The sequence below is a fragment of the Larus michahellis genome, chromosome 1, assembly GCF_964199755.1.
Source record: "Larus michahellis chromosome 1, bLarMic1.1, whole genome shotgun sequence".
Lineage (NCBI taxonomy): Eukaryota > Metazoa > Chordata > Aves > Charadriiformes > Laridae > Larus > Larus michahellis.
Window position 1 is genome coordinate 194,869,166 of NC_133896.1, and position 24,959 is coordinate 194,894,124.

Here is a 24,959-nt window from a genome sequence, read left to right on the forward strand (position 1 = left end):
AGAAAAGTATAATGCATAAGAAAACAAGATATCTGAACAAAGCATGGATAGGTTGCATTTTTGTGTGACCTGGAAAAACAACCAGAAGAGGTGACGTGAGCGTGTCTTTGAAAAGAAGTCACTGGTTGATTATTCCATCTGTGTGTTCCTTATGGGCAGGATGAGCTGTACCAACTTATTTTGCAGAAAATCTAATTTAGAATAAATATTAATAAAATTAGTAAAAAATCTTTCTAACTTGATGTTAGTTAAAGCACTTAAGCAAACTGCATCAGAAGGTCAGCAAATTCCTGTTTGATAGGACTTTCAAGAACTAATTAAGCAAATATTTGGAAGGGCATCGTGTAGGATATACTTAATTCTGTCTTACAGTATAGAATGAATTGCAGGGCCTCTTGCAGCTCTCCCTAGCCCTACATTTTTATTACTATGTATATAGTGAGCTTCAACATCAAATTGTTTTCACAGGCTAGGAAATAATGACCTGAATGTCAACTCACTTACGTTGATTCATGCTAATGTAATCAGCTAGGTAACTGGTGTTGCTCCTGATAATACATAACATAGGCAGGAAAAAGAACATAATTTTGACCTGCATTCAATCCTAATTAAATGCAAAAGATATACTCTTTTCCCATTTCTTAGTATTATGATTATTCTGGCTCTCTCCTTGTAGGTGATCATCCATCTTCATGGAGATCTGAGGAACATTTTTATTCCTTATTCACAGTACTCAGAGTGAAAAGAGGATCACACCTAATTTTGCCTTAAGAAATAAAATAACCATTGCAGTGTTTTAGGATTTGTTCTTTTGTTGGCCTTTTCCTCCCTTGCATCAACTGAGAAATATTTACTGTATAATGCTAGATCTCATAATCTTGCTCTGTTTCTTGAAGTAAGAAACAGCCTTTCTTGGTTTCCTACATCTAACAGCTTGCAATGTGATGTTTTTTAGTGACAGAACACAAGGTCTTCAGGTAAAAGTTGGCTTGTAAGAAGTAAACAGACTTTCCATTTTACCCAGCAGTGAGGAATTTGGCAAAGCCATTCATGAGAGATATTTGCCAATGGCAGAGAGGAACACGGGAGCAGTGAAGAATTTAACATTCGCCTCTCTTCTACCTTCAGCCCTTTCAGTGACCAAATAAAATCAAGACTGAATGACAGTCTTTTGCTGATATGCCATGTAAATTGCCTCTGTTGTTTTATCTATCTTTTTGCACTCTGAGCCAGCCCAGACTCTAAACAGTGATCAGTCATAAACACGTAATTGCACTCGAGAAACAGCGCCTCTTGAGATGGTCTGCTACACACAGCAAATACATTAAAATCACAACTCTTATAATCACTCTTCTTTTCCTTAATCTCTTTTAAGGTGTCTCATGGCTACCACCATCATTGTGTCCACTCTCACATCCAGGATTTTTCTGCCCAGTACTTCTTGGACATGATGTGCCACCAGGCTGATAGACTTCTCGAGTTCTGACAAATTGTTTCCTCAATATTATAGGTAACTTTCCCCTCCTTTGCAGTGGTTAGTGGAACCTGCAGATGCCATTTCTGTGGGCTAACAGCTTATTTGCTAATGGCAGCAGGTTTCAGTGGATGGAGTGGTACGCCCTTGTCTTTTCTATAACCTTTATCAAATATTTTCTCACTCTTTGAGAGCTCTGCTTTGCAATCTGTATTTCTTCAGCACTGCAGACTTCTCAATAGAGAAGCCCTGAATTAATTTTTTTTTTTAAATAATAACATTTAGAAAAGCATTAGATTTTTAAAGCATTATATGTGATATACTTTTAGCACCAATTCAAAGTTAGGTTTCTAGCATTTTACTGTAAAGTTAGGAATAGAATATCTAATGTTATCCACCACAGCCAGTAAGATGAAGTCATCATAATTATTAGCAGTATAGTAAGAATGTTTTTGTTAGTAAGTGACAGGATATAACAAGGTGTGCTTTGTTCATCTATATTAAGCTCATTGACTTGCCAATGGTCACTGGGAGACTTCAGGTGGGTTTTGTGGGGTTTTTTTATATTTTCTGTGTATAACTTGAAATAGCAGTTTTGATAAGTTGCTGAAACTCTTTTGTTCCTTTTCTCCATACTCATGCTGGCTCCTAACTATAACCTTCCAATGTCATTTAAATAATTCACAAAACATGACACCTGCTGATGCCAGGGGAGGATATGCCGAGGAGGCATTGTGGTTTCCATTGGAAACCTTACAAAGCTCTGTAGTTTTACATGGGAACATAACACATTAGCCTATGTTTTGCTTTGAGTGTTAAGAGTTTTATGAAGCCAGAACACCCAGAGTGAGCCTGAGGAACAAAAGAAAAAGCTTACATGGAGTTCAGCGAGCCACTTGATGATTGCCACACAGCTCTGTTAATGACTACTGAAGTTTTCAGAACCTTGGGTCAGAACTAATTTCTGCCAGTCTGCATGTATTTTCCATTGGCTTCATTAGTGCTGGAGGAGGGTGGAATTCCAGTTAGCATATTTGGGGTCGCTGTGTTTTTTCCCTTGGACACAGTTCTACTTGTCCTTCAGAAACTCAGCCGAGGAAATTTAGAGGTGTTTTTTATTGCCAAGGAATCTTGATTCATTGACGTCTGCATTTCCTCCCACTCTCAAAGAACCTATATTGTGAAAATCTGAATACCCTCATCTCCGACCGACATATGCATTCGCTTTATCTTGGGACTGTGTGACTGTACTGCAACTCAGGAAAGCTTTACAGCGTGGTGAATAAAGCAGCTTCTGCCGTCACCATTTTCTTGACTAGGAGCACCATCAGTGGGTTCTGGTCATTGCAATTTCTTCTGGACAACTCATAATTACCTTCACAAGAACAGATTTGGGGTTTTTCTACTATGGCCACACAATCTGTTTCATCTTGCAACGAGCCTCTCCAAAAGTTCAGCAACTGCTTTAGAGTCACAGAAAAAAGGAAAGGGCCCTCACATCTGTAACTGATTGCACATTAATGTGAAGATTGATTCATGCTGTTTTTTGGAAAGAGGGCACTGTTGCTTGAAAAAAACACAGAAGCAGGTAGCACTGTTATAAAAACACTCATCAGTGGCATTGTTCTTACCAATCAGGTATCGATATACCTATCGTATACTGTTCGCATCAGGATGACAGGCCTGATTCTTGGTGGGAAATTATGTTGGATAATTGCATTTCGCATGTCACAAATATCTTTGAGGTTCAGTTGAACGTGAGATTCTTCTTTCCTTACTCAGTTGCTTATAGCTGTTATTTTCTGTTTAATGATTACCTCCATCTCCTGCTTTTAATACAGACATCTGTATTTTGTTGGTAAGGAATGTTTTTTCTCAGTGAATTCTTGTCCAGAAGCATGAATTTTGTTAACATGCGAAAGCAGTAAATTTTTTATGAAAGCTGAAATAGAGTATTGTGTTGTTTTGGGTATTTTTTCCTTGTAAATGAAGGGTTTCTTCTTCTTTAACTACAATTGTTATCTTTTATTCTGGAATTTTTCACCAAATAAAAAATAAAAATAAGAATAAAAAGAACTGTGTTCAGTAACGTTTATAATATAATTAAATAAAAAGAAAGGAGATAAGCAACTTCTTTCAAAAGGAAAGATGCAAATCATACTTAAGAAGTGAATGTGTTTTCCTTCACTCATTATTTCCATATTTCTTGTAGGCAAAAAGGGGCATAAGGCCAAAAAACTAGCTACAGTCACAGATGTGTAGAAAGATGAAGATCTTTCACTTTTCTCCCTTCAAAGAGGTACTGAACCAGAAAGCAATTTCTACAGAGATTCTGCCCTTGGCAATAGCAAAACATGTAGTCCTAGTATTTTGCAAAATACAATGCATTTCCAGAATTCTTTAGTAAAATGGACATGAAGACTATTTAAATTTGATCTTCACCAGCACTATTCAGGGCTATACTTTTTTTTTTTTCATTGCACACTCTACCTGTGCCAGGAGGAAAAGCATTGTGTTTCATCAGTCGACAGCCTGGAAACACAGTTCACATGCCGATGTAACCCATGCTTGGGTCAACTGCAAAAATACATCCATTAGAAAACAACCTGATGCCCAAAGGGCAGGCCAGTCAAATATATCTACTGCTGCACAAGCGACTGTGGAAGAACACTAAAAATTTGGGCATAAGTTATCTAGAGAGAAGCTGTGTTCACTCTGATGTTCTCTTCAGGTTTGGTTCACTGCCTTCAAAAGTTTTATTCTAAATTTGTATAGGATATTTGTTTGGTGTTCATTCTTCACATTTTGGATCCAACTGTGTTTTGATAATACATGATGCTGTCTCACATTTGCACATCGGCTTATAGTTCACATTTTTGGATGACCATTTGCATGTACAAATCTTTGAACAAGAGGATTCCTGTCTGTCAATTCCTGTCCTTTGCAATTCTGCAAAACTATAAACTAATTATCTTCAAAAAATTGACTAGAAAACAAAATAAATTTCATCCCTGATATCATCACAGCTGTAACATTTAGAGTCTTTCTCATAGCACTGATAACTGTTTTCTCCTTGAGCAGGCTGCCTGGCTGTCCAGCTGAAAGTAAACTTCTTTTCATTTCATTAGGAAAAAAAAAAGATTAAAAAAATAATTTAAAAAAAAAGTGTCATTATTTTGGTATAGAACCCCATTTAACCAAACATTGACTAATAACCGTAAAGTTTTTATCCATTCTTATTTTTGTATGCTATCACTGATTTTTTTTTTATTTTTTATTTCTCCGTATGTTATTTTCTGCAGTTTATACCATTTCTCTGAGACAGCCTAAGGACTGATACTGTCTGCCAGACAGCCCTGGTTTTTTCCATACATTTCGCCTGGGACCAGATGATGATCACTGATTCTTTCCAAGTTTCTGTCATGGTGTTTGTCCTCTGATTGTGCTGAAATAAATAAATTATTAAGAGCTACTAGATTATGTTCTCTACAACATTTGAGTGAAAGGCCTTCACTTACCTCTATGTAGACCAAAGAATATATCAATTACATTTTGTCAGAAATATGTTTACAGGTTTTAACTGACTTTAGAGCAGGAGGCATTGCAAACAATCAGGCTGTAATTAAGTATATATTTGTGGTTAGGAGATCTTGCGTCAACTTTCTCACTGTCCTTGGTAAGGCTATTATTTCACCCAATTGCTGACATGCCAAAGTCTCTGCACAGTCTTTCTACTTTATTTTTTCCTCCTGTCTTTCATTGCTATTTTTGAACTGGCGTTACTTCCTAAATTCACAGATGATGAGGCCAAAAGGTCTGCAGGGCAGCACAGGGCTTCTGTGGTGGCCCTGGGGAGGCTGCGTGCTCGTGGCAGGAGCACCAGCCTGATCCCTGCTTCATGGCCACGCTGCTCGCCCGTGTTGTGAGCCCCATGGAGCCAGCCGAGACAGCTCTGCACCTGAATGGACAGACAGTGATTGCCAGGAACAAGATAAGTCCTTATTTTCCATGTTTAGAGGTTTAAGCATTCTCTGGTAAATAGTTATAGCTCTCCAGGAAAGGCAGGGGTGATGACAGCGGTGTCACTGCAGTGAACAAATGGCACCCCATCACCATTTGACACCAGCTGTACTCTGATGGATTTTTTTAAACACATGCACGGTAGCTCCATAGTTCTAGGCAGCGCTGGCACAGCATTCCAATAATTCTCAGTTCATTCTGATGCTTGCGTGCCTGCACATGTGCACACTCTCCTACACATGTGTTTATACAGTCAACATAACATAGGCATTCTCAGTTAAAAAAAAACCCAGTTATTTTTCACTGAGAGATAGATTAAAACTCTTAATTTAAATGAGGATATTGACTTGGTGTCTATTTAAATAAAGCAATGTGAAGGTTGGTAATTGTATTTGTGTGCGTGTTTCTCTGTGCTTATTGTTTCTCAAACCAATGTCTAAGGGAGACAGCGATAATGAGGAAAGAGTGAAAAGAAAGTATGTAACAATGGAAGAAAGTATGTAACAATGGAAAAGAGAAAAACAAATATTTTCCTCTCTTACAAAGCTAAAATGAATTTGATAGCTCTATGATGAATTAATGATTTAACACTATTCTGTGTAAATACATGCAATACAATAATGTATGAACATGCCATATAAAGTCTGACTCTGAATTACTTTAATGTTAAAATAATTTAAAAATAAAAGAAAATATTTTAAATGTATAAAATTTGAACATTGAGCTACACAAAATAGGATATAAAAGCACAGTAAATGATAGATCAAAACGTGCTTTAGAATTTTTGTAAGTACTTTAATGTGAATAAAGACTACCTATGCAAAGATAGATCTACACAAACACCTTGCAATGGATATTGGTGACTCCAACATGAAATAAATTAACTGTTGGCTCTCTAAAATGTTATAACATTTATTCTTAGGATAATGAGGCATTTCCATGGCTTTATTTATGAGCATATTTGCCAAATGACTAATAGAATTATCCTCACAGAAATAAAAAAAAAAGCTATGAAGAAATAAACAACCAATATAGTTGCTCTGAATTTCAATAAATGAGCACAACAGACAACTCAAATATACTCTGCTTCAAGGAATCTCAGCAATACTCAAGTCCAAAAAAGAACAGTGCAAACGCATTTGAGAAAATTAATATCACCAAATATACACTGTAGAGCATATAAACATAGTTATTATAGCCAAACTATGCTCATTCGTGTAAGTTCATGTATTCAGTAAGTTCATTTATTCACCTCAGATTGATGTAAAAGATTAACATATATATATTCTCCTTACGGTAGGCACTTCCCTGAAAATAAATGACAAAATTAAATGTGAATTGAGAGAGTGGGTAAATACTCATCGGCTTTTGATGTCGTTTATTTTACAGCTAATTAGAGGGGTCCAGAAAAAACCCTAAACTGTGTGGATAAGATCATTCCCTGACTTTTCTTTATTTAGTACATTTTCCACCATGGTTATACTCATTGTCCTGCCTTATATATGACTATTTTAAAAACAGTAGAAGGAACAGACATGGTAGCTTTTATCTGTGAAGCTCTGGGTATTTTTGCACTGTCAAAAAACTTAGCTCTTCATTGCACTCCTGGGTTTTTGTCCATAGATTGTCCACATAGCACTAAAGTTATATTATGTTGGAGTTTCTTTTCTGAGTGTTCCCCTCACAACAAAACTCAGCCCGGCAGGATGGGTGTGGAGGCACCTGCTCTGGCTCCCTCCCCTCCTCACCAACACTATCCCAGCAAGGTCTGCACCTCCAAGCACCCATCCATGACTTCATGTCACATCCCTGGACATTCAATTTACACCTCTGTTTCTTGACATAAAAAAAAATATTTTGAATGTTTTGAAGGAGGGGAGGAGGGAGAAAAAAATTCCCAAACCCCTCAGAACTAAAAGAAACCCCAAACAAGTAAAATCCGATCACTATGGTTTACGTTTGCCAGTACATGCACAGTCTCTATGATTATGTCCTCTGTTCAAAAATATAGATGCTCTCTGTGTATCATTAATGACATAAGACAAAACCTTACCAAACTCTATTATAAATACAGGGCTATTTGTTGAACAAGACGGTTATAAATAGTTTGATGTCACCCACGTCTTCAAACAGGTTGGGTACCAGTCTGTGAAACACATTCATTAGTGTCTGGGTCCTTCTAGATCATGGGTTGGAGGTTGCCTAATGAAGATTAATGAAGAAAAACAGAAAGCAGAAAAACAACAAGCATTTTCATTTATATCTTTAACTAGGATATTCCAGGTGGGACACCAAGACATCAGGCAAAATGCTAGAATTGAAACACTGTCTCTTTATTACGTGAAGAGACATTAATCACAGGAAGATGACTATATATTTTTCCTTCAGATTCTCTGCCATTTTCTAAGATGGATTTATTTTTTTATTAGACACATGCTTTTACAGGCGGTAGACAGAAAATTGCCGATGTTCAGAGTTTGGATCATGTCCTGCTATCACAGAAGATTTATTTCTCAGATGAAACTGGCAAGGTGCAGCAGACAGTGACTGAAACCATTTGTTGCCAAGAAATAAAATATTTTATAAATCCATGTACAATACAGGGTTAACATTCCAGGCAAGGAAATTCTGGATTAAGCTGATTTCCTCCAAACCCTCCCATGAGCTGCAGTAGCTTTGAAAAACATTTCTGAAAATACATCTGAAAATAACACTTCAAAGTAACATGTCAAACAAAGGTGCAAAATTAAAGAGTATTTTTGGAGCATACCTAGGAAGGTCTGCTGAGTTTGACTTTCAGAATTACTGGTTCTGCTCCTGGTGAAAAATTTCCTCATCCAAACAGCTTTTGATCTTTTAGTACAAGCCAGCTAAATTGTGAGAGAGGATACCACTATAAAAAAAAAAAATCTGAATCCTTAAAAGAAAATAGTTCTCTACATAATGTTTGGATTGAGAATTAAAAAGCCAGGAAAGTTCAGGAGTGTGTGATTTAGTGCTCCTAACAGGGTTATTAATAAAACATTTTTGGCTTCTAAAATAGTTTTCTCTATCTTCTTGTAATAAAGAAACAACTACAGTACAGCATGCACTGCCCATGGTGCCTGTTTTTTTTAGAATTACAAGAGAGAAAAAGAGGGAAATTTGGATGAAATCTATACAAAGAAGAGATTTTCTCTGCTGTAGATGGTAGGAAAGCGTAGCTTGGATGGTCAAGTCCAAGCTTGGACAGAGAGCATAGCAGGCAGCTGAGAGCTGGCTGTGGATGCTGGGGAGGGAGGGAGCGACCCAGCTGCAGGTCCCCATGCCCATGCCTGCTCAAAGGGCTTCCGAAGGGCTCCTGGTGACTGTGGATGGAGCAGCCCACCCCACTGAGCTGGCATGGTGCCTGTGGGTATGTGCAAATCCACAGGGGCTTGAAAAAATGTTTCAGAACCATCCAACAGTTTGACTGTCACTGCTTGGTGTGTGAACGATCACTGGCGATGTTCTGTCCAGGCTACCAAGACAGTAGAGCTACTACTGCCTGTGTCATTAAGCTGATGCAGAGTCACTCTGAACAAGAGATAAAAAGCAGATAAAGGAGAAGTCTCTTGAATATCTCAAATTGTCTGCATACCAATGCAAGAAACATAGGTTAAAAACAAACAAACAAAAAGTCTTAAGAAGATAGAAGGCAATACTCTAATTCGCTTTTCAAACACTGACAAGAATATTCATAGAAGTGTACGGCTTGGTCATTGTGCTGGTTTTGACTGTGGGAAAGTTAATTTTCCTCACAGTAGCTAGTATGGGGCTATGTTTTGGATTAGTGCTGAAAACAGTGTTGATACTATAAAGATGTTTTTGTTATTGTTGAGCAGTGATTACATGGAGCCAAGGCCTTTTCTGCTTCTCACGTCACCCCACCAGTGAGTAAGCTGGGGATACAGAAGAAATTGGGAGTGAGGGTTAAGTAAGGTGGTCCATTCACTCAAGTAAGGCCAGTAAATTGTCGTTGCGTTAGATGACATGTCATGATACTGAGTCCCTTTTAGTCCCTACCTACTATCACTCTTAAACTCTCCTCAAGTCTTTGCCACCCACATGACCTTCCTTCTTTCCTCCTCAGGGTCACAACTCCTGTGAAAATCAGTTTATTAACAGTCCAATTAAGTTTATACACTAGTTTGCACAATTACAAGAGGAGGAATTAGTCTAGACTTGAGGAGAAGCTTTCTATCAACACTGAGAATTGAATGCTAGCCTGGTTTAGGTGGCAGGACTATGGCATTTCCACCTTAAAAATAGTATAGAGCTGCACAAACATCTGTCAGGCATGGTTCAGTGGTGGCCAGTTCTGCTTTAGGATACTTCAGATTCCCTAATACAGCACTCCTACTCCTTCTGGCAGCTCCAGAAAGCTCCTTTCCAGTGAGACACTACAGTCACCAACCCTGACGTGCTTCAGGACTTACAGAGGTCCTAATGCAGAGTCTGAGACTGAGTATCCTGCCATTTTTATAGTCTTTTCCTCTATTCACATAATTGTCCAGTAGCTGCACTTTATTTTGAAGACCATGCCAGATGAAGTTGAAAACAGACCTGAGTGCATCTCTCAGCTCCTCCAGCATCACTGTGCCTCTCGGGGCAGCTGCGCTCCTTCTGGCGCCAGCAGTCCTCGCCCGTGGCTGAAACACAGTGGCGAAGTAAGCTGTCTCCCACGTCAGGAAAAAATTAAGGACACTTTTTCATCATGATTAGAGTCCTGCTTCCTGTCTAGCAGCACAAATCAAAACCAGTGCTATCTGGCACAGGCACTATCTTCTCATGGGGCAGAGACAGTGGTAGAACAAAGACCTGGGAAACATAAGGGTGTGCTCTGTGAAGAGGATTTCTACCTCATTCCCCTCCTGGAGGATTTCTCCAAAGGCCAAGAACAATCTAACCATAGATTCTTTGCAACATATATTTTGTTTACTGAATGAAAATGCTGTGATATCTTCCTTTTTACTTTACATGGGCTGTTTCTTTTCACTAACAGTACCCTATTAAGACTAATCATGCAGAAGGCTACTTTTAAAAGATTTACTGCCTTTAAATTAAATATATGGATTTCATGAGCCATCAGACCTCAGCAGTTTTCCTAGATAGAAACAAGCTGTTAAAGTGTCATTATTATTTTTTTTTAAATAATTTTCAAATTTAGCATTTTAGATGGTTGATATTGATTGTTTTGGAAACCATTGTTTAGGAGACAAAGCATGAAAAATGTTCTTTATTCACATATGAAAACAAGTATGAAAGCTGCTAGTACAGCTAGTACAGCTAGGATTTTTTTTCTAGAGTGACAGATGAAACAGTTCTTACATTATGAAGTGATTTAACTCTAAAACTAAATGCTGACAAATACAAATATTTTAGCAGAGGGAAAGGTCTCTATAGATGTAAAATTGTTACAAAAGTCACTACACAGAAAGAAAATTATCTAACAGTCACAGTATCTCAATGATTAGAAAATTTGATTTTTCTGTAGTTCAAGCAATCTCTTTAGTTTTGGAAAGCTATTCATAAATTTTAACACGCATAATAAACCTGCAAATTCTTGAAAATCTTGACAGTCACTTGCACAAATGATACAATTACACAGAGAAGTATTATTTCCACCCACAAAATTATCTAAGAGAGGAGAAAAAAGAAAAAAAAAAAAAAAAGATTTCTAGCAAGTCATTAAAACCTACATTATGTATTTAGGCAAAGTTTAAAGCAGTGGTGTAAAGTGTAAAATCTCCGTGAAAATGCCAGCATTACATTATATTTGACAACGGATATGATGTCAAACAATGTCCAGAAGGCAGTCATTGATAAAGCCTTTGGATTTTCATATTCATATCATTTTTGCCATGTCTTCACGTCCTTTTTCCATGAAGTCCTACTGGACAAAATCAAGGTTAACTTTTATAAGTTATTATTTTTGACAATGTTGTGCTAGTTTACACAAACATAGACTAAATATCCTTTGTTTAGTAAGTACACTTATATATTACCATCCTTCTACAGCAACAACATGTATAACTTCAGTAGCATTCCAAATAGTCTTTATACTCGACTTCAAATTATCTGAACAGCTGCTTCAAATATTTCTCTCCCCTAGAGAAGCATCATGAGTAAAGCTGGATGGCTATTAGAAACACATCCTCATTATCTCTCTTTCTGATATTAAAAATGCACTTACACTAACTGCATCTTCTTTTGTGTGCTTATCTGCGTGATCATTCTAGTTATTGTATTCATAGTCAGGAATTTTTAGAAATTTAGTGAATATAAGAGAACGCAACAGAGTATTTACAAAATCTAGATACTCAGGACTGATCTGTAATGAACTGGAGTTATTGTAGAGAAACACTGAGGAACTGATTCTTTAAGCAAAGAATTAATTTCAAAGAGATTAAATTGCTATTTCATTATTTTTCTCAGTTCTGTCTCTGATGCCTGAGTAATAATGATTGTAGGGTCTTTAAAGACCTTGAGAAAGGCAATCCGCTAACTCCACTAGACTCTCTAGAGAGTGTGAAGAATGAAACGCTATGGGTCCAAATGAAATTCATATCATATTCTGTTGCCTCATAGAAATCTTGAGTTGAAAAATGGTGCCATGAAATGCAGTTACTTCCTTATTGAACCTCTCTTAATTGCTTATTCCATCTCAAGGTCTGACAGGTCTAAATTTTCTTACCGGAAGATGTGGTACCCATTCATTGATAGACGTTGTGTAGGTTAAGGGCCCAGAAGGCACAAATCGTAACTGCTTGCCCAAGTCCTCACTTCCAGTTGTGTCACAGTTTTGCGGGTGTTGCAGAAGGGACCAATCCCACACACACTGCATAGACCATGTGACACCTTGAAAATGAAAGCACTCATAGCTTATCAAGCAAACTGGATCTTGACCTAAAGGATGCAGCTGAGATGATGTAACTCAGCTTATTCCATACACTTATGGACATGATGTTGCTAAATTCCTCCTTCCAAGTCGCAATATTGCTTACATTTCCTTTCCCGGCAGGCCATTCTCGGTTGTGTTTCTGTGGGCTACAAGGATGAGATTCATTGCAGATGTTTATATGAAGGCTAAGAGCCATATTTTGTCTTTGTAGTCATTGGGGAGAAAAAGGCATTCCTATGGCAAGATGTATCTCATCTATGAAAATATATTGCCTAAGCATTTTGTCTACACTGATTGCAGTGTAGCTCATACACAAGAAAGTAGCTCATACAGACATCTGTACTGTAGCTGTTTAATATTTGGTGAGGTGGATCTCACCAGAGGTCTTAGGACCTTCATAGAAATTAGGCACCCATAGATGCAGGATCTGAGCACCTTATGGCTGGATCAAGCACTGGCTGGATGGGCGGTCCCAAAGAGTGGTGGTCAATGGAGTTAAATCCAGCTGGCGACCGGTCACAAGTGGTGTCCCCCAGGGCTCAGTGTTGGGACCATTTCTGTTTAACATCTTTACTGATGACCTTGATAAGGACATAGAGTGTATCCTCAGCAAGTTTGCAGATGACATGAAGTGAAGCGGGAGTGTTGATCTACATGAGGATAGGGAGGATCTACAGAGAGATTTGGATAGATTGGATCGATGGGCCAATGCTAATGGAATGTGCTTCAACAAGGCCAAGTGCCGAGTCCTGCACTTGGGCCACAACAACCCCATGCATCGCTACAGGCTTGGGGAAGTGTGGCTGGAGAGCTGCCTGGCAGAAAAGGACCTGGGGGTTCTAATTGACAAGTGGCTGAACATGAGCCAGCAGTGTGTCCAGGTGGCCAAGAGGGCCAATGGCATCCTGGCTTGTATTAGAAATAGTGTGACCAGCAGAAGTTGGGAGGTGATTGTCCCCCTGTACTCAGCACTGCTGAGGCCACACCTTGAGTATTGTGTCCAGTTCTGGGCACCTCAATATGAGAGAGATATCGAGGTGCTGGAGCGAGTGCAGAGGAGGGCAACGAAGCTGGTGAAGGGCCTGGAGAATAAATCTTATGAGGAGCGATTGAAGGAGCTGGGACTGTTTAGTTTGAGGAAGAGGAGGCTGAGGGGAGACCTCATCGCTCTCTACAGCAGCTTGAAAGGACATTGTAGAGAGGTTGGTGCTGGTCTCTTCTCACAGGTAATTAGGGATAGAACAAGAGGGAATGGGTTCAAGCTGCAGCAGGGTAGGTTTCGGCTGGACATTAGGAAACAATTCTTCACAGAAAGAGCGGTCAGACACTGGAATGGGCTGCCCAGGGAGGTGGTGGAGTCGCCATCCCTGGATGTGTTTAAGAGTCGTTTAGATGTGGTGTTACGGGATATGGTGTAAGGGAGAGCTTTTTAGAGTGGAGTTGACGGTTGGACTCGATGATCCCAAGGGTCTTTTCCAACCTAAATGATTCTATAATTCTATTAAGTGCTGAGCTATCCTAAGATACAAAGGCCTCGGGGTCTTGAGGAGATGACAGTTTGACTGTGATAGATCTCTACTTTCTTGATCCCCAGTCCTGACCCCACCACAGCACTGATGGAAAATAACTCTTCTTGTGTAAATCAAACAGCCTTCCCACAGCAAGGGCAGCAGTGACCAGAGGCAGGGAACAGACACAGCAAAACTGTTTTCCCTCCCTCCCATGCAGTCAGTCATCAAGTGATAAGAGGCTAAAGCTCTGTGCACTAAGAATACCCAGAGAAATGATATCTTGTATTACAGGCTTTTTCCAAACAAATCAAACTAACAGATGAATGACTATTTTATGGTGAGTACAGTGCTGGAAAAGATACTGAACTGAAATAAAATACTGACCAGCTTCTCTCCTTTCATAAAAAATACCTACAAACATACACCTACATTTCTCAGTAAAATCCTACATGATTTTTGTTCTTTGACACAGAATTGAGCATGAAACTCTACAAAGGGTGTTAGATAAGAAATAAAAGAAACAGAAGGGTAAAATTAATTCCTTGTGTGAGCCTATTTCATGCCTGACGCAGATGCGTATGAGTAAAATGATGTGCACCTCACACAGCTGTGCAGTGACTGCAAATTGTCTCCACAGCACCATCTATCGGTCTTTGCTTGACTGTAAATCATTCTACAGAAAATATGCACTTAGAAACTATACACCTCTGGGCTGAGGCAATACAGCCATATCCTCGGTAGGCTTGTTCTTCCCTCTGCCCTGCCCAGCTTCTGTCACTTCTCTTCAGCTAATAATTATTGGCACAACACACTGAAGTGACTGGGGAATATAATGGCAGCCATTTATTTTTGGATAAATAGAAGCTCGCTCTCTTAGAATTACTCATTAAGCAATGTTCTGAAAAGCTATGCAACAAATTATCTTGCTTTTCTGTTACACATAATCACACGTGAAGAAAATTTCCTTCTGAGTTTAACATCACTTGGAGAATATAATACCAAAAACGTAGCTAAAGACTGCATTAAGCAATCTGGAATCCAGGAAGCCAGTTTCACATTGTTCTTCAAACACACACACACAAAATAATCAGAAAGGTACAAAAGCACTCTAAAATGATAATAATAAAAACATGAGTCGATTCTCTTCTAGTTTATTTCTGCCTACCTATATACAAGCATAAAAGATCTGGCAAAATAAATTGTTTCTCACAGTTAAAGGAAAGCAACTTCAATCTTAAAACATCCTTTGATCTTCCTGATACCCTCTGCCTCTCTTAATGTCATCAATATGAACTGCCATAAAAAATATAGATATGACCATTATGCCTAACTATTAATGAATATCAGTATGCACAGCAAGTCAGGTTATAAGCAAACCTTTATACACAGAAATAAACTTCTTCGAGCACTCTACATTCATGAAAACCTCTTAAAAAATATATTAACTTGTTATCTAAAATACAGAATCAGTGCGGCATCCATTCTAGACAAATGTCTTATTGTTACTGTTGTTAACACTTACAGGGCATTTAATGGTGTTACACGCATTTATGATTCCTTCCTAGATACTGCATAGTCATAATGGTGTGATAAAGAAAGGCGATTGCCACATTGTAGGTAATAAAATCGAGTCTCAAAAACAGCACAAAAGAGGTATTTACAGGGTAGGAAAAGAACTGATATCTCAAGCCTGAATATCTTCCATCCCTTACTTGTTCTAGTGTCCGTCTGAAAAATGAGTGAATTTTATATGCAGTCTTAGGTACTACACTCTCAACTCAACCCACCACCAAGCTCAGCTGTCGCTATTCTGCAAATTGGAGGAAACAGATCATTAATATACCATAAAAGCCGTACATTTTTAAAAACTTCTCCCTTTCTCACACATTAAAAGCATTATTGGTGTATTTGTCTGGTGGAGAGAGAAGGAGAATTATTATGTTATTTTAAAGGCTTGGGTAACTAGCCCGCGATTTGCATTTAAAACAGGTTTCAAATTGAGGTCAAGGAAAAAATACGTATGCTTTATCAAAATGTTAGTTGAAAAAAATACGGAAGTGACAAAACTGCCAAAAAGCACCTTTAGGACAGGATTTGGTTGCCTGGTGCCATTTTAGGTGTCATGGAGCACCTGGCTGGTGAGATATCCCAGTTTCTCCTTTCAGTGGGTGAGGATCTGCTGTCAGGCTGGGGTTGCACCTGCATCGACCTTTGGGATACCCTAAGGAATCTAGACTGTTGCCTATGGTTAAGCAAATGAATTCCTTATTTAAAGTCCTATTGTCTTAAACCACAATGGGCACAAGCCGAATTCCTGTGCTTGCACAAACTAGTGCCCTGCTGGCTGTCCAAAGGGAAGAATTCCCCATTTTCAGATGTAATGGCAAGGACAGAAACTGTATTTGCTCTCTTAATCTACATATGCTTCCAAAATTGAATCACGATGTTCAAATGGCATCTGAGAATGCAAACAGATTGGCTGCATGTCTGTCTGAAAAGCATGAAAACTCAGTTTCCCAAAATATCATCTGTAAAAAAGGGGTTCACTAAGTTTTAGAGAAAAATTGTCTCATTACAGCCACTTAGAGAATCCTAAAATAGGAATAAAGCTACTCTTAGAAAAAGGTTCACATGTTTCTAAGAGATGGATTCCACAACTTTCTCATGTGAAATCTTCCAGTATTTAACTCTTTTTATAGTTAGAAACACCCTACTTATGTATAGTTTAGGTTTTTGTTGCTAAGACAAAAAATTGATTACTTCTGCTTCCGGTGAATACGTTAGCTGTCTCTTTACAACTGTCTTTTACACAACTATAAACTGTATAATATAACTTAAAGGTATCTTTTCTTAGGCAGAACAAGTCCAGTTAAAATATTTCCAAAAGATCACTTTACCTTATTATCCCTGACCCTGACCTCTGGGCTCCCTGCAGGTTTTTTTTATACCGCTGTCAAACATGAGGTCCAAAGTTGATGTAAAGTGCTGCTTACCTTGAGCAAAACAGTGTTTTCTCCTGTGTTACACCCCTGTAAATACATTCTGAATGACTACTGCTTTCTTGCCAATACTGCCTCTTTTTGCAACAGCTTCTCATGGTTGACTCTCTGAGCGTATGTTCGCCTAAACTTTTCCCACCAGCCATCAAAGTATGTTGCCACCTTCTTTTTTCAAAGTGCTGTTCTGTTCTCTGCTGTTCTCGTTCCTCTTATTTCAAACTCACTTTTATCAGATCTGAGAGGCCTCCACCTTTACATTTTCAGATGTTCTGCCCCATTAAGACAGAAAAAAATCTAGTTATACACTCTACCTGTTGGGGATGTAAAACCATATCTCGATAATTCCAATAAAAGTATTTATTTATTTATTTATTTATTTATTTATTTATTTATTTATTTTATGCTTTAGCACATGTTTAAGATGTTCAACCACCTCTTTTCCCAAATTGATTTGAGGTAGTCCTCTCTTTTTAAACCCTGTTTTTAATTCCCCTAGAGATTTCTAATCTATCTGTCTTCTCTTTCAGAATTTCATAAAACACATTCTTGGTAATGTAATGTTGCCTTTTCTCTTTCACAGCCTTTCTTTCCTGAACAGTCTGTACCCTTCTATATCAACACTCCAATCCTTTGATTTATCCTACGAAGTCTCTGTCTTGCCAATTAAGTTATAGCTTTGTTTGTGTAGCAAGACATCTCGTTCTTTCTGTTTATTCCACATACTCTTAGAGATGCCTAAAATATCTGGCTAGTTGCCCTCGGATCCTGACTCTTTTTTCCCTTTACCTCCCAATTGAAATATCCCATTTGTTTTCAAGTTTTCAGATCATTTATCAGGTTGCCACACTTATAAACACAGGTAAAGGTTTCAGCTCTTTCAGAAAATGAGAAAGGGATCACTGCTTAGGTATACGTTCTTCTCTTCTTCAGCAAACTTTGCTTTGCCATTGCTCTCCTAATGCTTTCATAATGTGATTTCAAGGATCATGATTCAAATATCTGATTTTGTGTGTCTGTAATGGTATTCACATGTGAGATAGGGGTGTGATCTCCTATTAGAGCTAAAAGAGATCTAGTGTTGATTTAGGTACCTGTGTGCAGGTGTCCAATGCCCTGTGAGATGCCACAGAGCATCTGGCCTAGTCCCCAGAAAAGTAGAGGTCACCTATAAGACAAGTTCCTTGTCAAGGCAAGACAGGACAAATCCTATCTGCCCTCCTCCTGTGGGTGTCTTGGATAGCCTTGGGAACCTCAAACAGCATGAGGCACCTCTGCATTGGTGTTTCCCGCCTTCAGTCAGTGCTTGGAGACTGTGTACCTCATCCTGAAGTCAAAACACACATGCAAAGCTGACCTTTTTTCATACCCGTGACAGTATTGAATAGATTTCCATTGACTCTAAAGGAAGCTTAAGACACTCAGCAGTTCAAATGTGTGCACCTAAATTTAGATGTCTCCAGTCTGGAGCCGAATCACACTCCAGCACTGGATTTGATCAGTTAGACCTGTGCTTTCCTAAAACCCCTACACTGACAGACTATGCCAGAAAAATCTCAAAAATGTAACAGCTGGGTATTCTGAAAGAATGTAAGTGCTTGCTGGGAGGCACAGACATCTGAAAATAATCCTGAAGGACAAAAGCTAAATGGCTTTGAAAAACACCAGAAATTTAAAGGATGTCTTTCTATTATTTGTTAAAAAATTGCAAAAGAAAGTAGTGAACCTTAGTGCACCAATTTCCATCTTCTGATGTCAGAAAAATGAGCTTAAATCATTCAAAAACTTAGGGTAGGAGAAGAAAGGAGAGAGTTTGTAGCACGTTAGTAAAAATAACAGACGTGAATTCTGGAGAACTGACAAATGTAGGTAGGCAAAGGAAGTTTAATTGCTTGCTGTCCACTAAAAATACAAATTGTTGGGATTAAAATAGTAATAAAATGGGAAGTCTATCTAGAATTCTGCATACTTCTAATGTAAGCTGCAAAAATAAGATCAAATAGCAATTTAACTGACAATAAAGCTAAGGGACCTGCTTCCCTCTATTAAAATACAAACCCCAAATATCTTCTCACCTGAATAACTTGGAAGTCTTGAGAAAGTCAGACAGGGACCTGCTTGTCGTGACCTGAAATTAAGGTCAAGCAAATAGCAAAATTTGGTGTTGGGATTTTTGTCCAGTAGTTCACTTGTGTTTGGCCCCATCTATTTTTTTTTTCCTGAAGATAAACTAAAAAAGAAACAAAGAAATACAGTTCAAGATTCTAGTTGACCTGGCATAGAAAAAGAGCCTGAGTCTAAGGGCCCTAGAGCTGAGGTCAGTACTTGGCTGCTTTAAGGAAAGCATAACTACTTATTCAGTTCCCTGGATCAATGTCTCTCCCTCTACTTCTCCTTCCCCTTGCATGTTCCTGTCTCTCCCTTCACTAATGACCTTTTTCCCCTGCTAAACCTTCACAAGAACTATTTCTCTGCCAATAAATGCTTCATTAAATATGAAAGATTTCTGCCAGATTCCCCCTCCCCCCCTTCTTTCACAAATTCCTCATGTTCTTCAATCATTCAATAAAAGGAATCTTTTTTTCTCAAGTCTTGGAAACTTGAGTTTTGACTAATGGCATTTAAGTACATAAATGGCAATACACTGAGTTACGTGGAGGAAAGACTTAATAGTATGGAATGCCTGGTGTGGGCTGGCAAGAACAATTTACCGCTTGCAAAAAGTTCTAGCTGGGAGAAGTGCATGGCCTGTAAGAATAGAACTAATGGAATTAACTTGTTACAGATTTCATAAATTAGATTAATAGAGAGAAAAAATGATAATCCTTACACTTTGTAACAATGTAGTCTCCAAAACAAACATAGAAAAAATTCTAAACGGCAACAAGAGATGCTATCGTACTGTGTGATTTCACATTTTACATCATTGCTAGTGAGTTAAGAGATCAGCAGAAGCATATTTAAAATTACAGGAAAATAATAGAAACCTGAGGAAATGTTCCTCCACTATCCTAAATTAATAAAAATTAATACAATTCATGTTTTAATTATTTAATATTATTTTAAATAATTGCTCTAAATTTCTTTCTTATGCATGTAAATCTCCATCTTGGTGAAAATTTCATAATCCTTTAAACTTTCATGCGACTAGTAAGAAAAGCTGTCATTTATACAAAAAGAAAAGATGCTGAGACATAGGAATATTACGGCACCTTTTACCTAGCACTGACTGAGAAAATCTGGTTAAAATTTCTGCATCGCTTTTTCTTTCCTCTTTAAAGAATAATGAGCCATCTCTCCAGGTAAACCAATTCAGCTTCACTGATTTGGGCAAAGTTATACTGATTGGCACCTGCTGCAGATGTTCTTACCAGTACCCGGTGATATTAGAGGGCCAAATCAATTAGTATTTTCTAAATGCTACAGCTTACTCTTAATTTTCAAGGTGCCTTTAATCTTCATTTTTCTGTTTGCAGTGGTTCATGAAATAAAACAAGAGCTACACCCTAGTGATATGTGCACAAACTGCAGAGAGAAGGGCAAAAAAAACCAGTCTGCTTGGTGTTCTGGATATATAAGATTTAGCTGAATTGCAAATGGTCAGCTGCTGGGCCTGCGTCAGTAGGTGTTTTGAGGAGAATGGTGTAACATGGGGGTAGAAGATCCCAAGGGGAACCTAATTTGATACAACACCATGAGCAGATTAAAGGAAGGCCCAGTCATGCTGTTGCCATATAACCTCTAAAACCTCAATATGCCATACGGGTTTCACAGAATGTTTAATTTTCCCCCTATACCTCTCTCCCTGCTACAGTACTTACTGCTGAGAAACATTTGGCAGCTAGCTACGTGCTAGGAATAGAATATACTCGCATACACTCAGAACATTGCAAAGATCCAGACCCCACTGTCCTGAATCAGAGACTATTTACTTCATTTTCATCTGAGTAATACCACAGAGATTTTATCTGAACATTAGTTTAATTGGGAATTATGAGCATTGGCAAGACCCACAGGAGACTGCTAATGGGTTATCATATGTAAAATGCCAGAAAGCATAAAGCACATTGATAGTGTCATGTTGCATTCACCCCTGAAAAGAAGAAATGTCACAACGATACACACAAAAAGACAAAGGAAATACTGTTAATTATAGAGATATTTGCTTGTCAAAAAATTAAACACTGCACTCAAAACAGAACTTGGCCTCTCAAGATCTAATAGGGAAATGTATGGGGGAAAAAGCACTCTCTGCTTTGGGAAGTGAACATCAAATACCTCTGAAAGTAAGTCTTGTCTACACTTCCAATCTGTAGTAACCCAGCGCAATGTCGGCAGTGCTGAGAGCATGCACAAGGGGTACAAATATTCCGATAACAGGTAGATGGGCTCACACTAACAATTCTAATGCAGTCTAATGGTGTACCCTTTTCCATACTTCATTAGAAGGCTCTTTGCACTAGGATGCCTCTACTGACCCAGTTCTCTCTCCTTGCCTTTGTGTGGATGTGCATGCATGGCCCTATGTGTATATATATGTGTATGCCTACACATATATGGGTATACTAGAATGACTGTCTCAGCTTCCCAAAACAGCTGCTATTGGCATTTGATCTGTATTTCAATCAACACAAGTCGATCTCGTGAGTTCAATTAACATCTCTTAGGAAGAGCCATGCAGAGACCTGTTACAGCGTGCCTGTATTGCGCACTGCTCCGGGGCACTAGGATGTTTTCTGAGCAGCTCCCCAAAGGCACTATGCTTCTGCCGAAATCTTAACAGTAACTAATTTCGGGCATGTCTAAAATATGTATGCCTGTGGTTCACACAGCAGTTGGATGCAGCGGCTCGATGCTGTGACCATGGAGGTCCCAGAGCAGAATCAGTCTGGCGTTTTCCCCACTCAGCTCCTGCTGCATTTAAGACAGAGTAGCTGCATCACCGCTTCTTTTTCCTCTGCCGCCGGCGGAGGTCTGGTGCCCGTACAAATAGCTGCCACCAAGAGTGGTGTAGCTGGCAGTTCCTTAACATTTGCTGCAACGGCATTTTCAGGCTCGCCTGCTTCATCAAGCGCTTCATGGCTCAGCGCTCTGAAATCTCTCCCAGAGACATGGGTGAAGCTCAGCACGACGGATACTCTTGCTCTTGGCATTTTTTGCACAGACATCCCTACACCCCCACCCACCCCTGGGGCCCAGGTGCTGCTCGGCTGGCAGCTCCATCCCTGTGCTTATTTCACCCTCCCTCCTTCTCCCCCGCGGGAATCCAAAGGTGGAAGCTCTTCACCCAGCGTGATGGGCCAAACCAGACACCAGCGGCATGCTGCTCGCTGGCTTCAGGCAGGAGTCAGCCCCTCGGTGGGGCGGTGCAGGGCCAGCAGGGATGGGGATCAGCGAGGATGCTCTCCCAGGCCCAGGGCACCGCAGGCTCTGTATACCGGCACAGGTGTCCCCCACATTATCTGTGGCTGCACTGTGTCCCGACCCTGACACAGGGCTGAGTCTGAGCAGGTCTCAAAAGAAAATAATAAAAAAAAAAAGAAAGAGAAAGGAAGAGATCTGTCTGTCTTGTGCCTTCTCAGCATCTCTGTCTCTGCACATTGTGCCTTTTTCTTACCATTGCTAAGCTCGTGCATTTAAGTTCTGTCCTAATTTTTTTAAGGAAAGGAAAAGTAAAGAGAGGAGATGGTGTCTGGCCTCATTCCCTCCGCTCCTCTATCACGAATCTTGGCTGCCGCTCGGTCCCGCACAGCCTGCCGTTAAGGTCCAGGCCGGCCTGACCCAGCTGCACCGGGCGAGGCTGGGGCAGCATAAGGGCACGGACCCCCCTCGCCGGACCGGACCAGCCCAGCCCAGCCTGAGCCCCGGCTGGGCGCTGAGGCACCGGCGGAGCCTCCGCCGCGGCCCGGGAAGGAGCATCCCGAAAGCTGCCGAGACCAAATCTCGGCTGACGGGCTCGGAGCACACTGTGAAAGGCTCCAGCGGAGGCGGACTCACAGAACCGCCACTGCGGCTGCACGGAGCCTTTTAGGTATTTCCCAGCTGCAGAGGGACGTAGAAAGAAACTTTCTCTGGAGCCGACCGCCGCTCGTCGGTGTAATTTGTCTTCGGGCGGCCCGGCGCCGTGCACCTTCCCGGCTCACGGACGAGCCCAGCTCTAGCCGGGCGTCCTCTCGCTCCTGCCCCCCCCGCACCCCGCCGGGGAGACACCCGGGCGAGCGCTGAGCAGCGAAAACGCCCGCGCAGGGGCAGGGCGGTGCGCGGAGCCCCGCGGAGGCGCAGTGCGCGGCGCGGCCGCGGGGGGGCGCGGGCGGCGCGGGAGCGGCGCGCAGGGGGCGGCGGAGCGAGGGGAGCGGCGCGGCCGCGGGGGGCCGGCGAGGGCGGCGGGAGGGGGCCGGCTGGAGGCAAACCTTCCCGGCGGCCGGGGAGGGAGCGCATCGGCGAGGACGGACGAACCGCTGCGTTTGTCCCCTCTGCCGCTCCTTTTGGCTTTATTTCGGTGTGTTCCCTCCCTCCCCGCGCCGCGCAGCCTGCGCTCCGGAGGGAACCGTCGCATCGGAAGGAGGTGTTACTTTTTACAGCCAGCATGAGGCTCCCCGAGGGAATCGGGAGATGCCGCACTGAGCAACCGGGGAAGGCTCTGCCTCTCATCTGTTGCACCGGAGCCCGGCGGCAGGCGCGGTCCCCCCGGCGGGAGGTGATGGACACCCGCTAACTCATTGAGCGTCTGTCCGAGAGCGTCTGCAGGTGTGGCAAACATGAAGAAAATAAAGTAAAAAATGGGGGAAAGTGTCTGAGACGGACGAGAGCCCGTGAAATAAAACGAACACCTTTTAAAGGGATTTAATTTCCAAAAGGGATTGAAAGGGGTACTACTTCCAAGGGAAAATGTGACCTGTTAAAACTGTTGAAGGAAGATGCCGGCTGTCAACGCATGCACCTAAATCAAGTAAGTTCTCGTCAACTCTGATGTATTCTCTTTCTGAATCTTTAATTACCTTCTTAGCTTTTTTTTTTTTTTTTAAAAAAAAAAGGTGTTTAGGACGGTCTGAAGTAACTTTTGCGCCGACACAGGCATAGAGCGACATCGTGTACCTCCTTGGTCACAACCCAGAGGAGCATTTAAGGTGCTTTTCTTTCCCTAGTACGTAATAAATGTGGTTGTTTGTTTTGGTGTCGTTTTTTTTTTTTTCCACTCGCAGCCTCCGCCGTGCGGAGCGGCGTCCCTGGGTGGCGGGGTGAAGCGGGACACCTGCGGGACGGCGGAGGGTCCGGGGGAGGGAGCGGGCAGGGGACCGGCTCCCTGGCGGCACGGCCGGGCAGGAGACTCCGCATCTGCCATCCGCTGCCGGGGGGGAGCCCCGCCGGGCCGCCCCCTCCACCCGCCGCTGCTGCCCGCCCGGACGGGGCTGCGGGCAAGGGGAAAGGCGGGTGGGAGGAGGGTACGGTGAAACGAGCCGTGGGGCGGCTGGTGGAGAAGATAAAGTGGGCGGTGGGATTCATCCCTGCCGTAGGTTTGCACTTGCCGAGGTCCTGGCTGTAGGGGCGATCGGACAGAAGCCATAGTCCGGCTGGAAAGAAGCAGCTGATGCTCTGGAGGCTTGAACGTGGACAGAAAATCACGCTCTGCGGAGGGGCAGAACTGCGAAATTCGTTGCAATTGGCAAAACCCGCAGCCTTGTTAATCCAATATTCTCCTGTTTTTACGAGAAAATGTCGTTTATGCACTTTTGTTTTACTGGACTCAAGTGAGAGATTTGCTGTTAGCATGGCAACCAAAATTTATATTTCTCTAAGCGTGCCTCGTAAGTGAGACGGCTCTTCCAACGCTAAAGCACCTTTTAGGCGGAAGTAAATAAAAACACTTTCCCGCCTGTGTTTTTCTTTCAGAGAATGAGTACCCCTCGAAAAAATGAATGAAAAAAATGATAAAACAGAGACTGCACCTTGCTTTCACCTGAGAAAGAAATACTTCTTTTTGTAAGAATCAGTGCACGTATAGATTTCCTGTAGAATACAGTATATATACAATGGGG

The 24,959-nt window shown here is 41.0% G+C and overlaps 1 protein-coding gene across 1 annotated transcript in view; it reads left to right on the forward strand.

Annotated features, from left to right (window-relative positions):
• The first annotated feature begins 23,323 nt into the window (after positions 1-23,323).
• Positions 23,324-24,959, forward strand: part of TRPC4 (transient receptor potential cation channel subfamily C member 4) — a 161,957-nt gene continuing 160,321 nt past the window's right edge. The window contains exon 1 of the mRNA XM_074566973.1: positions 23,324-23,872. The gene's annotated coding sequence lies outside the window, so the exon portion shown is untranslated. The remainder of the gene's footprint in view (positions 23,873-24,959) is intronic.